At 41.9% G+C, this 9111-nt stretch overlaps 1 pseudogene; it reads left to right on the top strand.

The window, feature by feature from the left end:
- Positions 1 to 1624: 1624 nt before the first annotated feature.
- On the top strand, positions 1625 to 4734 carry LOC109208871 (annotated as a pseudogene).
- The last annotated feature ends 4377 nt before the right edge of the window (positions 4735 to 9111 follow it).

Raw genomic sequence — 9111 nt, 5'->3', positions numbered from 1 at the left:
CTGCATTTTTGAGCCCGAAGGGCATTACCTTGTAGCAGTAAGTCCCTTGGTGGGTGATGAAAGTTGTCTTCTCTTGGTCCTCCTCGGCCATCATGATTTGATTGTAGCCGGAGTAGGCGTCTAGGAATCTCAGTAGTTCATGTCCTGCAGTGGCGTCGATCAGTTGGTCGATGTGGGGTAGTGGGAATTAATCCTTTGGGCATGCTTTGTTCAGATCAGTGAAATCCACACACATTCTCCACTTCCCGTTTTTCTTTTTGACCATGACGACATTGGCGACCCACTGGGGGTACTTTGATTCTGTGATGGAGCCGTTGGCCAGTAACTCGTCTACTTCCTTACTGACCACTTCATTGATAGCGGCGTTGAATTTTCTCCTCATCTGTCGCACGGGCGGATGTAGTGGATCGACATTCAGCTTGTGGGTGGCGATGTCTCGCGGGATTCCCGGCATATCTGAATGGGAAAAGGCGAACAAATCCGCATGGTTAGTTAAGAATTCACAATACTTACTTGGGTTGGCGAGACCGTGCCCGATATAGGCTTTCTTCGCAAGATTGGTTTCGTCCAATTGGACTGGGTCGAGATCTTCGACCGTTGCTTTACAGGCCTCCACAATGTCGGGGTCTTTGATGGCGTCCGTTGTCGGGTTGACTTTAATCCCCGACACGGCTAATTACTATGCCTCCGCGCTCGCCCCCTTTAGCTGTTAGGTGTGGGCGCAGTCTTGGGCTATTTTGTAGCATTATTGTGCGGTGCGTGGCTCGCCTCGAATACTGAATACTCCCCATGGGGTAGGGAATTTGATCACTTGGTAGAGGCTTGAAGGGACCGCTCGCATGGCGTGTATCCACGGGCGTCCTATGATGACGTTGTACGTCGTTTCTTGGTTCATCACGTGGAAAGTTGTTTCCAGCGTGACTCCTCCCGCTAAGACGGGCAGTGCTATTTCTCCGGACGTCCGTTCCACTGCATTGTTAAAACTGGTTAGTGTTATGCAGCGCGGTATTACCCTATCCTCGAGTCCCATTTGTACGAGGACCCTTGGGTGGATAATACAGGCGCCACTTCCGGCATCGATCATGATTCTTTTAACATCTGTATCAGCGATACGTAAAGTGATAACTAAAGCATCATAATGAGGAAAGACAAACCGTCGGCATCAGACTTATCGAAGGTGATACTATCTTCGAAGTCGTCATACCGTTCATGGGCNAAGCCAGAAAATGAGAGAGTTGTATTAGATCCGAATCCCCCTTTTACAATGTGAAGGTCTCCTTATATAATAAGAGACCTTCCTCGAAAGAATCAAAAAGTTACAAAGACAGGTAACGTCTCCCTAGTGAAGACACTGAGTCCTAAACGATGTCGCTTTTGTCCCCACGTCCGAGTCGTACCCGCTACGTTAGTCGGCGTACACTCACTGGGCGTACCCACTGGCGTAGAGATGCTGAGGGTCAAATTTGACCCTATACAACATGTTTTGTGATACATTGGTTGCTGAAGTTGCAATGAAAAGTGTGGAGCATGACGCAATGTGGACATTTGCAGCATTAATATCCTATGTGTTAGAAATTTTTGGAAGAGCAACACAACTAACCAAACACTCAAAACTCACTATTAGAGAGGTGGAGGAAAGGATAATTTCTATTCAACTTCACTTGCTCCAAATGGCTAGCATACATGGGTCCTACATGTATGGGTATTTATAGTAAGAAAAGGAACCCGGTTTTAGTCGGGGAAGGCGAGGCGGAAAGTGTGGTGAAGGAGGTTTTAAGGAAGATTGAGAAAGGGGAATTGGGAGAAGGGGTTTTGAAGAATTTACAAATTGTTCAAATGGAGAAGGAATTAGATAAAAACGAGATTAAGGAATTGGTAGGGATAATTGAGGGGAAAATTAGTAGTGGAGGAGTGATTCTTGATTTGGGCGATCTGAAATGGCTGGTTGAGCAACAGCAGTAACAACCAGCTATGGTTTCTGAGATTGGAAAAGCAGCAATGACTGAAATGGGAAAGTTATTAGCGCGATTTCGAGAGGGTAATAATAGATTATGGTTGATTGATACAGCAACTTGTGAGACTTATTTGAGGTGTCAGGTTTATCATTCTACAATGGAAAATGATTGGGATCTTCAAGCTGTTCCTATTGCTTCAAGATCTCCTCATCCCGGAATATTTCCAAGGTATTTGTTTTGCAGTAATTCTATTTTTGAGTCATTGAATTGACAATTTGGATTAAAATTGAATCTTTGAATGTTGAATAGTGATCTTTGGGAACATTTTTGAGTAACTGAATTTGACAATTTGGGATAAAAATTGAATCTTAGAATATTGATATCCATCTTTGGGAATATTTTTTGAGTCATTGAATTGATGACATTTTGGGATAAAAATTGTATCTTTGAATCTTTTGTGTGTGTAATCCAGTAATAGATGCTCTTTCTGAAATTTTTATTTTGGATGTTTAGATATGTGTATATGTTCACTTTCCGATTTTGTTTTTAGAGCGATCTTTTGATTTGGTTACTGGTTTGAACAATTTAGGCTTGGAAATGAAAGAATTCTTGGAAATTCCTTGGACCCTATGAATCCACTGAAGAGCTTTACCGCCGCCCCAGTGCCTGCATTGCCGAGGCGTTTACCGGAGAATTCAAATCCGAGATTGAGGATGTCGTGTTGTCCCCAGTGCAAGGAGAAGTTTGAACACGAGTTGGCGAAACTTGTATCCGAGTTTGAGAATTCATCTGCTGAAGAAGCTAAATCAGAATTTCCTCGACCGCAGTTGGCTCAATGGTTGCAAAATGCCAAGCTAAAGAATGATACTAAAGTAACTGCTCCGTCACAGGTATGTGTTACTTGATTAATGAAAACCTAAGGATGAATTAAATTGCGTGTGAGCGGATGAATCAATTTTGTCTTTTGATGTCGTTGCAGAGTAAGGATCAAGGACTTTTGCAGCAGAAGACTCAAGAACTGCAAAAGAAGTGGAACCATACATGCTTGCAGCTTCATCCTAATTTCCAGCACAATGTTGGTCATGAAAGAACAGTATATAGTATAACCCACCTGTTCTCTCTATGCTTGGGTTGTATAACCCGAACCTGCTTTTGCTTCAACCCTTACAGCCTAAGCTACAACCGAGCAGAACCCTGAGAGTGAGCCTGCAACTGAACACCACCCAAATGGCTAGCCAACCACCGGAAAAGGCAGCAGCTAGTCCTCCACACAGCCCTGTTAGGACCGACTTGGTTCTAGGTCAAAAACCGAGCGAAACTACAGATGAGAAAATTTTGGAAGATCAAGCGAAGGACTTCCTCAGCTGCATATCTTCTGTGCCTCAAAACAAGTTACTTGATCAATTTGCTAGTGCGTTAGATGCTGATACATTTAAAAGGTTTCTCAAGGGTCTAATGGAAAAAGCATGGTGGCAGTGAGATGCATCTTCTTCTGTAGCTTCCGCTGTGTCAAGGTGCAGATTGGGGAACGGGAGACAGCGCTGTGGTGCACCAAAGGGTGACATATGGCTGTTATTCACTGGTCCCGACAGATTTGCCAAGAGAAGGATGGCATCAGTTCTTGCTGAGCAAATGTGCGGAAACAGTCCTATAATGATATGCCTTGTTCACGACGAGATGATGAAGAGTCCGACGTAGGTTTCCATGGCAAAACAGCTATAGACCGTATCGCAGAGGCTGTTAGGAGGAATCCACTTTCAGTTATTATGCTCGAGGATATTGATGAAGCAAATGTGCCTTGTTCGCAGAAACATAAAACGAGCCATGGACAGAGGTAGGCTTACTGATTCACATGGCCGTGAGATAAGTCTCGGCAATGTTATATTCATCCTTACCGGGAATTGGTCTGCAATGAGCCCTGAGAGCTACAGGAATGAGTATTTGATGGAAGAAAAGAAGCTCATCTCACTAGCTAGTTCCAATTGGCAGTTAAAGTTAACAGCGGGTGAAAAGAGTGCTAAGCGAAGAGCGAGTTGGTTGCATGATGAAGACAGGCTTACAAGACCTAGAAAAGAATTGAATCTAGGACTTTCGTTTGATCTTAATGAAGCAGCGGATTTTGAGGATTATAGAACTGATGGATCGCACAACTCGAGTGATCTAACTGTTGAGCACGAAGAAGAACCCGGCCTTGAAAACAGGCGATTCTCAGTTACATCAGTTCCTCACGAACTCGTTAGTTCAGTGGACGATACCATACAATTCAAGCCGATTGAATTTCTCTTTGCTCGATGTGAGATCAAGAAAACAATAAGCACGAAATTCTCAATGGTCGTTGATGACAAGAATCTCAATCGAAGTGGAAGACGATCTAGTAGACCGGATACTAGGTGGATTATTCCGTGGTCGGACAAGCCTAGAACAATGGGTTGAGAAAGTTCTAGGGCCAAGTTTTGACGAAATCCAGCCCCGGCTATCCTCTTCCGACGAGAACATTATCGTTCGACTTCAGCTTGAACTGCATACAGACTCCAATGTCCATAGCAATGGAGAATGTCTACCTAGTAAAGTCACAATAGTGGAAGATGGGCAGTAGTGAAATGGTATTTTCCTCAATTCCTCTTGGGTATATTTGTAAATAGGAAAGACTTTGTGGCTGTGGAACAAACAAAACAGGATAGAGAGAGGGGGTAAAAAAGCAAAAGATTTACCACAAAAGAGTGAGATGTTGATAAATTAGAGAAAATCTTGAAAGGTCTCAAGCCCTTTTTTTTTTTCATTTTTTTATGTTTTTAATAGTTTTGATGTTATAGTAAATCTTGTACTAGATATTTATTATTATGAGCCATGATCTCTACAAGATATAAGTGAAAAAGATAAACAAGCATATTGCTTGGATAAAACCATAATCAAGTCCAACAAATTACTGAATTTCATGATCCATCATCAACGGCAATATTATAATACACTCATATGACTGTAAATATCTATTCGCTATCACCATTTACATATGTCCATCACTCAGTCCACCACTTCTCTCCACAAATATATGTACTTAATCCTTATGTAATATAATGAACAGCCAACTATATATTTGCATGCCGGAAGATAAACTAACATACATTAGAACTACAATAAATAGATGTTAAGTAGGCAAGCCTTTCAGCGCACTAAATCTGAAGAAGTAATGCATTTTGAAGAAAAATGATCCTTGGATAGTCCGATCGAGTACATTTCATAAGTTAAAAGTGTGGAGAGGGCACTGCATTCAGAAGAGTAATGGGGACAAAAATGAAGCAATTACAGGTGCATAGAGAAAAATATGTAAAATGGAAAATCAACTATGAATCGAAAAAGATCCAGGCACATAAACTTTAGTACCAGATCAACAAGCTACATGATTAAAATGAGAGCAGTTGAGATATCATCTACTTTTTAAAGGATCGAATCAATGTGGTGTGGGAGTACACACAACTACCAAATAGAACTGGAAAAAAAAAAAAAAGTGAAGGAAAGTTAGCCACAAATAATCTATAAGGTAAAAGAAACTATTCCAATTGAACTTTGATCCAGAAAGCTAGAAGCAAATTCCTAAAAATACAATTTTGTCTGTGCATTTTCTGTAGTGGAAAGAACAATGATCTGTCTATTGATAAGATAATGATTCGGACGGTGAGAGATAATACACACATGCACTCATTTATAAGAAGATTTGTAATTTCACACACGATTACGATATCCGAACTCCTACATAAGCAGATCATATGGAAGTTCCACAAAAGAAGAAAAAAGGTTACTTCAGCAGAGACTCCAATAACAAAGGTCATCAGCAAAAAGAGTCATAACCTCACTGCTCCAAGCAAAGCAACAAAAATGTGGCTTACAAGCACATATTGATAGGCTTCCTATGATATTAGCCAAATAAGTTGTAAATATGGCAGGGAAAACTCCATAAAATACATTTACGCTAATTATCTGCGGAGAAAACACCATAACGCAGAACAAGAAGTCACATACTTGTAAAATAGCTACGCCAAATTTCAAATTAATAACAGAGTGGAGTGACAGAGGAAATTATATGCAAATAAACCTTCCCTTTTTCCAACCATTATGCAGAACACATTGCCAATTACTACTTCACTTGCAAAAAAATGTACTACGAAAATCAAGCAGAAAATTATGGACCTCGAAGAGTTTCCTCATCAAACAGAAAAAAGAATTCAATTCCCAAGCTGCATTGTAGGAAAGAGCAACTCCTGCAAGTCAAAGAATCAATGATCCCTAGTTCATGAACAATGTACTGATTGAAAAATCACATGACTGATAAAAATGAACCAGATAGGATAGATTACCATCTCATTCATAATCAACATAGCCGGGTATTTTGCATGATTTTTGTGTTTTATCATTCATGATCACTATATCTCCTTGGAAAATATGAGCACTTGTGACGACCCAAAGGGTCATCACCTGTTTTCTCTTTCATCCCGTGCTTCCGAGGCCTTGAAAACCTCATTTTTACTTGCCTCGATTTGCGTGCGCAGTCCGGGCGCGTAGCCGGAAAGATTATATGTTAAATTCTGTGAAAAATTTCATAATGTAGTTTTAAAATGATTAAAGTTGACTTCGGTCAACATTTTTGGTAAACGGACCCGGACCCGTGATTTGACGGTCCCGGAGGGTCCGTAGAAAAATATGGGACTCGGGCATGTGCCCGGAGTCGAAATCCGAGGTCTAGAGCCCGAGAAAAGAATTTTTCTGTGAAATTATTTTTCTGAAATTATTAAGGAAAATGGAAATAAAAATTGAATAAAAGACTATGGTATCGGGCTCGTATTTTGGTTCCGACGCCCGGTACAAGTCTTATATATGGTTTAAGCGCTTTCTGTGAAATTTGGTCGAAATCGGACGTCATTTGACGTGTTTCGGACCTAAATATCTAAAATTTGAAGTTTATGAAGTTTGATGAAAAAGTGATGATTTGGAGGTTTGATTCCTCGTTTATGATGTTATTTTGGCGATTTGATCGCACGGTTAAGTTCGTAGGATGTTGATGAGTTAGTATGTGTGATTGGTTAGGAGCCCCGAGGGCTCGGGAGTGTTTTCGGAGGTGTTCGGGGTGTTTTTTTAACTTAGAATGATAGCAGATTTTTCTGCAATTTTTGCTCAGATAATTGCTTCTTCGCGTTCGCAGCACTCAGCTCGCGTTCGCGTACCAGTGGGCCTTCCCTTCTTCGCGTTCGCGGACAAGTCCCCGCGTTCGCGTAGCCTTGGTTTCCCCTCCACCGCGTTCGCGAGCCCCATCTCGCGTTCGCGTACAAGCAAATCCCGGACCCAGCCCCATCCTTCTATGCGTTCGCGACTAGCATCTCGCGTTCGCGATGCTTTGACTCATCTACCCTTCGCGAACGCGGCCCCCTTCCCGCGAACGCGAAGGGCATTTTTGCCCAGTAATTTTTAAAGCTCAAAAACAGACCAGTGACGGGATTATTCCCAAATTTCACACGAGCTCTTCTTCTCCACAACCCCTAGGTGACTTTTAGAGCGATTCTTCACCAAAGCTTCTTGGGTAAGTATTTTCTAACTCGTTTTCTTCATTTTCTATCATCATTTATTAAATTCCTAGGCCTAAATCATGTGACCTAAGTGTAAATTGGGGGAAAATGGTAAAATTAGGGCTTTTCAATTTTCTTTGATTTAGACCTCGTTTTGGGGTCGAATTTGAAAACAAATTGTATATATTCGGGCTCGTGGGGGAATGGGTGACATGGAATTGGTTCGAACTTCGGGTTTTGACCAAGCGGGCCCGGGGTCGATTTTTGGAATTTTGGGAAGAAAGCTTAGAAATTCATATTTAGGCATTGGGTTTAGTTTGTTTAGCTATTATTAATTTTGTTAAGTCATTATTTCATAGATTTGACTGAGTTGGAGCCGAATTCGAGGGGTAAAGCCATACTAGAGGCTTGAGTTGATTTTGGAGCATTTGAGGTAAGTGTTCGATCTAACTTTGGCTTGAGGGAATAGGATTAGAGTGTTGTTTGCTAATTGCTAAATGTTGAGTACGGTGTATAGGCATGGTGACGAGTATCTACACACCGGTGTCTAGCATGACCGTGGGTCCTTGTATGTACTTATCCTGATATTGTTATGACTCTTCCATGTTAATGATGAATGCTGTGCAATGTGACGACCCAAAGGGTCATCACCTGTTTTCTCTTTCATCCCGTGCTTCCGAGGCCTTGAAAACCTTATTTTTACTTGCCTCGATTTGCGTGCGCAGTCCGGGCGCGTAGCCGGAAAGATTATATGTTAAATTCTGTGAAAAAATTTCAAAATGTAGTTTTAAAATGATTAAAGTTGACTTCGGTCAACATTTTTGGTAAACGGACCCGAACCCATAATTTGACGGTCCCGGAGGGTCCGTAGAAAAATATGGGACTCGGGCATGTGCCCGGAGTCGAAATCCGAGGTCTAGAGCCCNGTCGAAATCCGAGGTCTAGAGCCCGAGAAAAGAATTTTTCTGTGAAATTGTTTTTCTGAAATTATTAAGGAGAATGGAAATGAAAATTGAATAAAAGACTGTGGTATCAGGTTCGTATTTTGGTTCCGACGCCCGGTACAAGTCTTATATATGGTTTAAGCGCTTTCTGTGAAATTTGGTCGAAATCGGACGTCATTTGACGTGTTTCGGACCTAAATATCTAAAATTTGAAGTTTATGAAGGTTGATGAAAAAGTGATGATTTGGAGGTTTGATTCCTCGTTTATGATGTTATTTCGGCGATTTGATCGCACGCTTAAGTTCGTAGGATGTTGATGTATTAGTGTGTGTGATTGGTTAGGAGCCCCGAGGGCTCGGGAGTGTTTTCGGAGGTGTTCGGGGTGTTTTTTAAACTTAGAATGATAGCAGATTTTTCTGCAATTTTTGCTCAGATAATTGCTTCTTCGCGTTCGCAGCACTCAGCTCGCGTTCGCGTACCAGTGGGCTTTCCCTTCTTCGCGTTCGCGGACAAGTCCCCGCGTTCGCGGACAAGTCCCCGCGTTCGCGTAGACTTGGTTTCCCCTTCACCGCGTTCGCGAGCCCCATCTCGCGTTCGCGTACAAGCAAATCCCGGACCCAGCCCCATCCTTCTATGCGTTCGCGACTAGCATCTCGC

The sequence above is a fragment of the Nicotiana attenuata genome, unplaced genomic scaffold (assembly GCF_001879085.1).
Source record: "Nicotiana attenuata strain UT unplaced genomic scaffold, NIATTr2, whole genome shotgun sequence".
In the NCBI taxonomy this organism is placed as follows: Eukaryota; Viridiplantae; Streptophyta; class Magnoliopsida; order Solanales; family Solanaceae; genus Nicotiana; species Nicotiana attenuata.
Note: the sequence above shows the minus strand (reverse complement) of the source record. Positions and strands in the feature narration are given on the sequence as shown.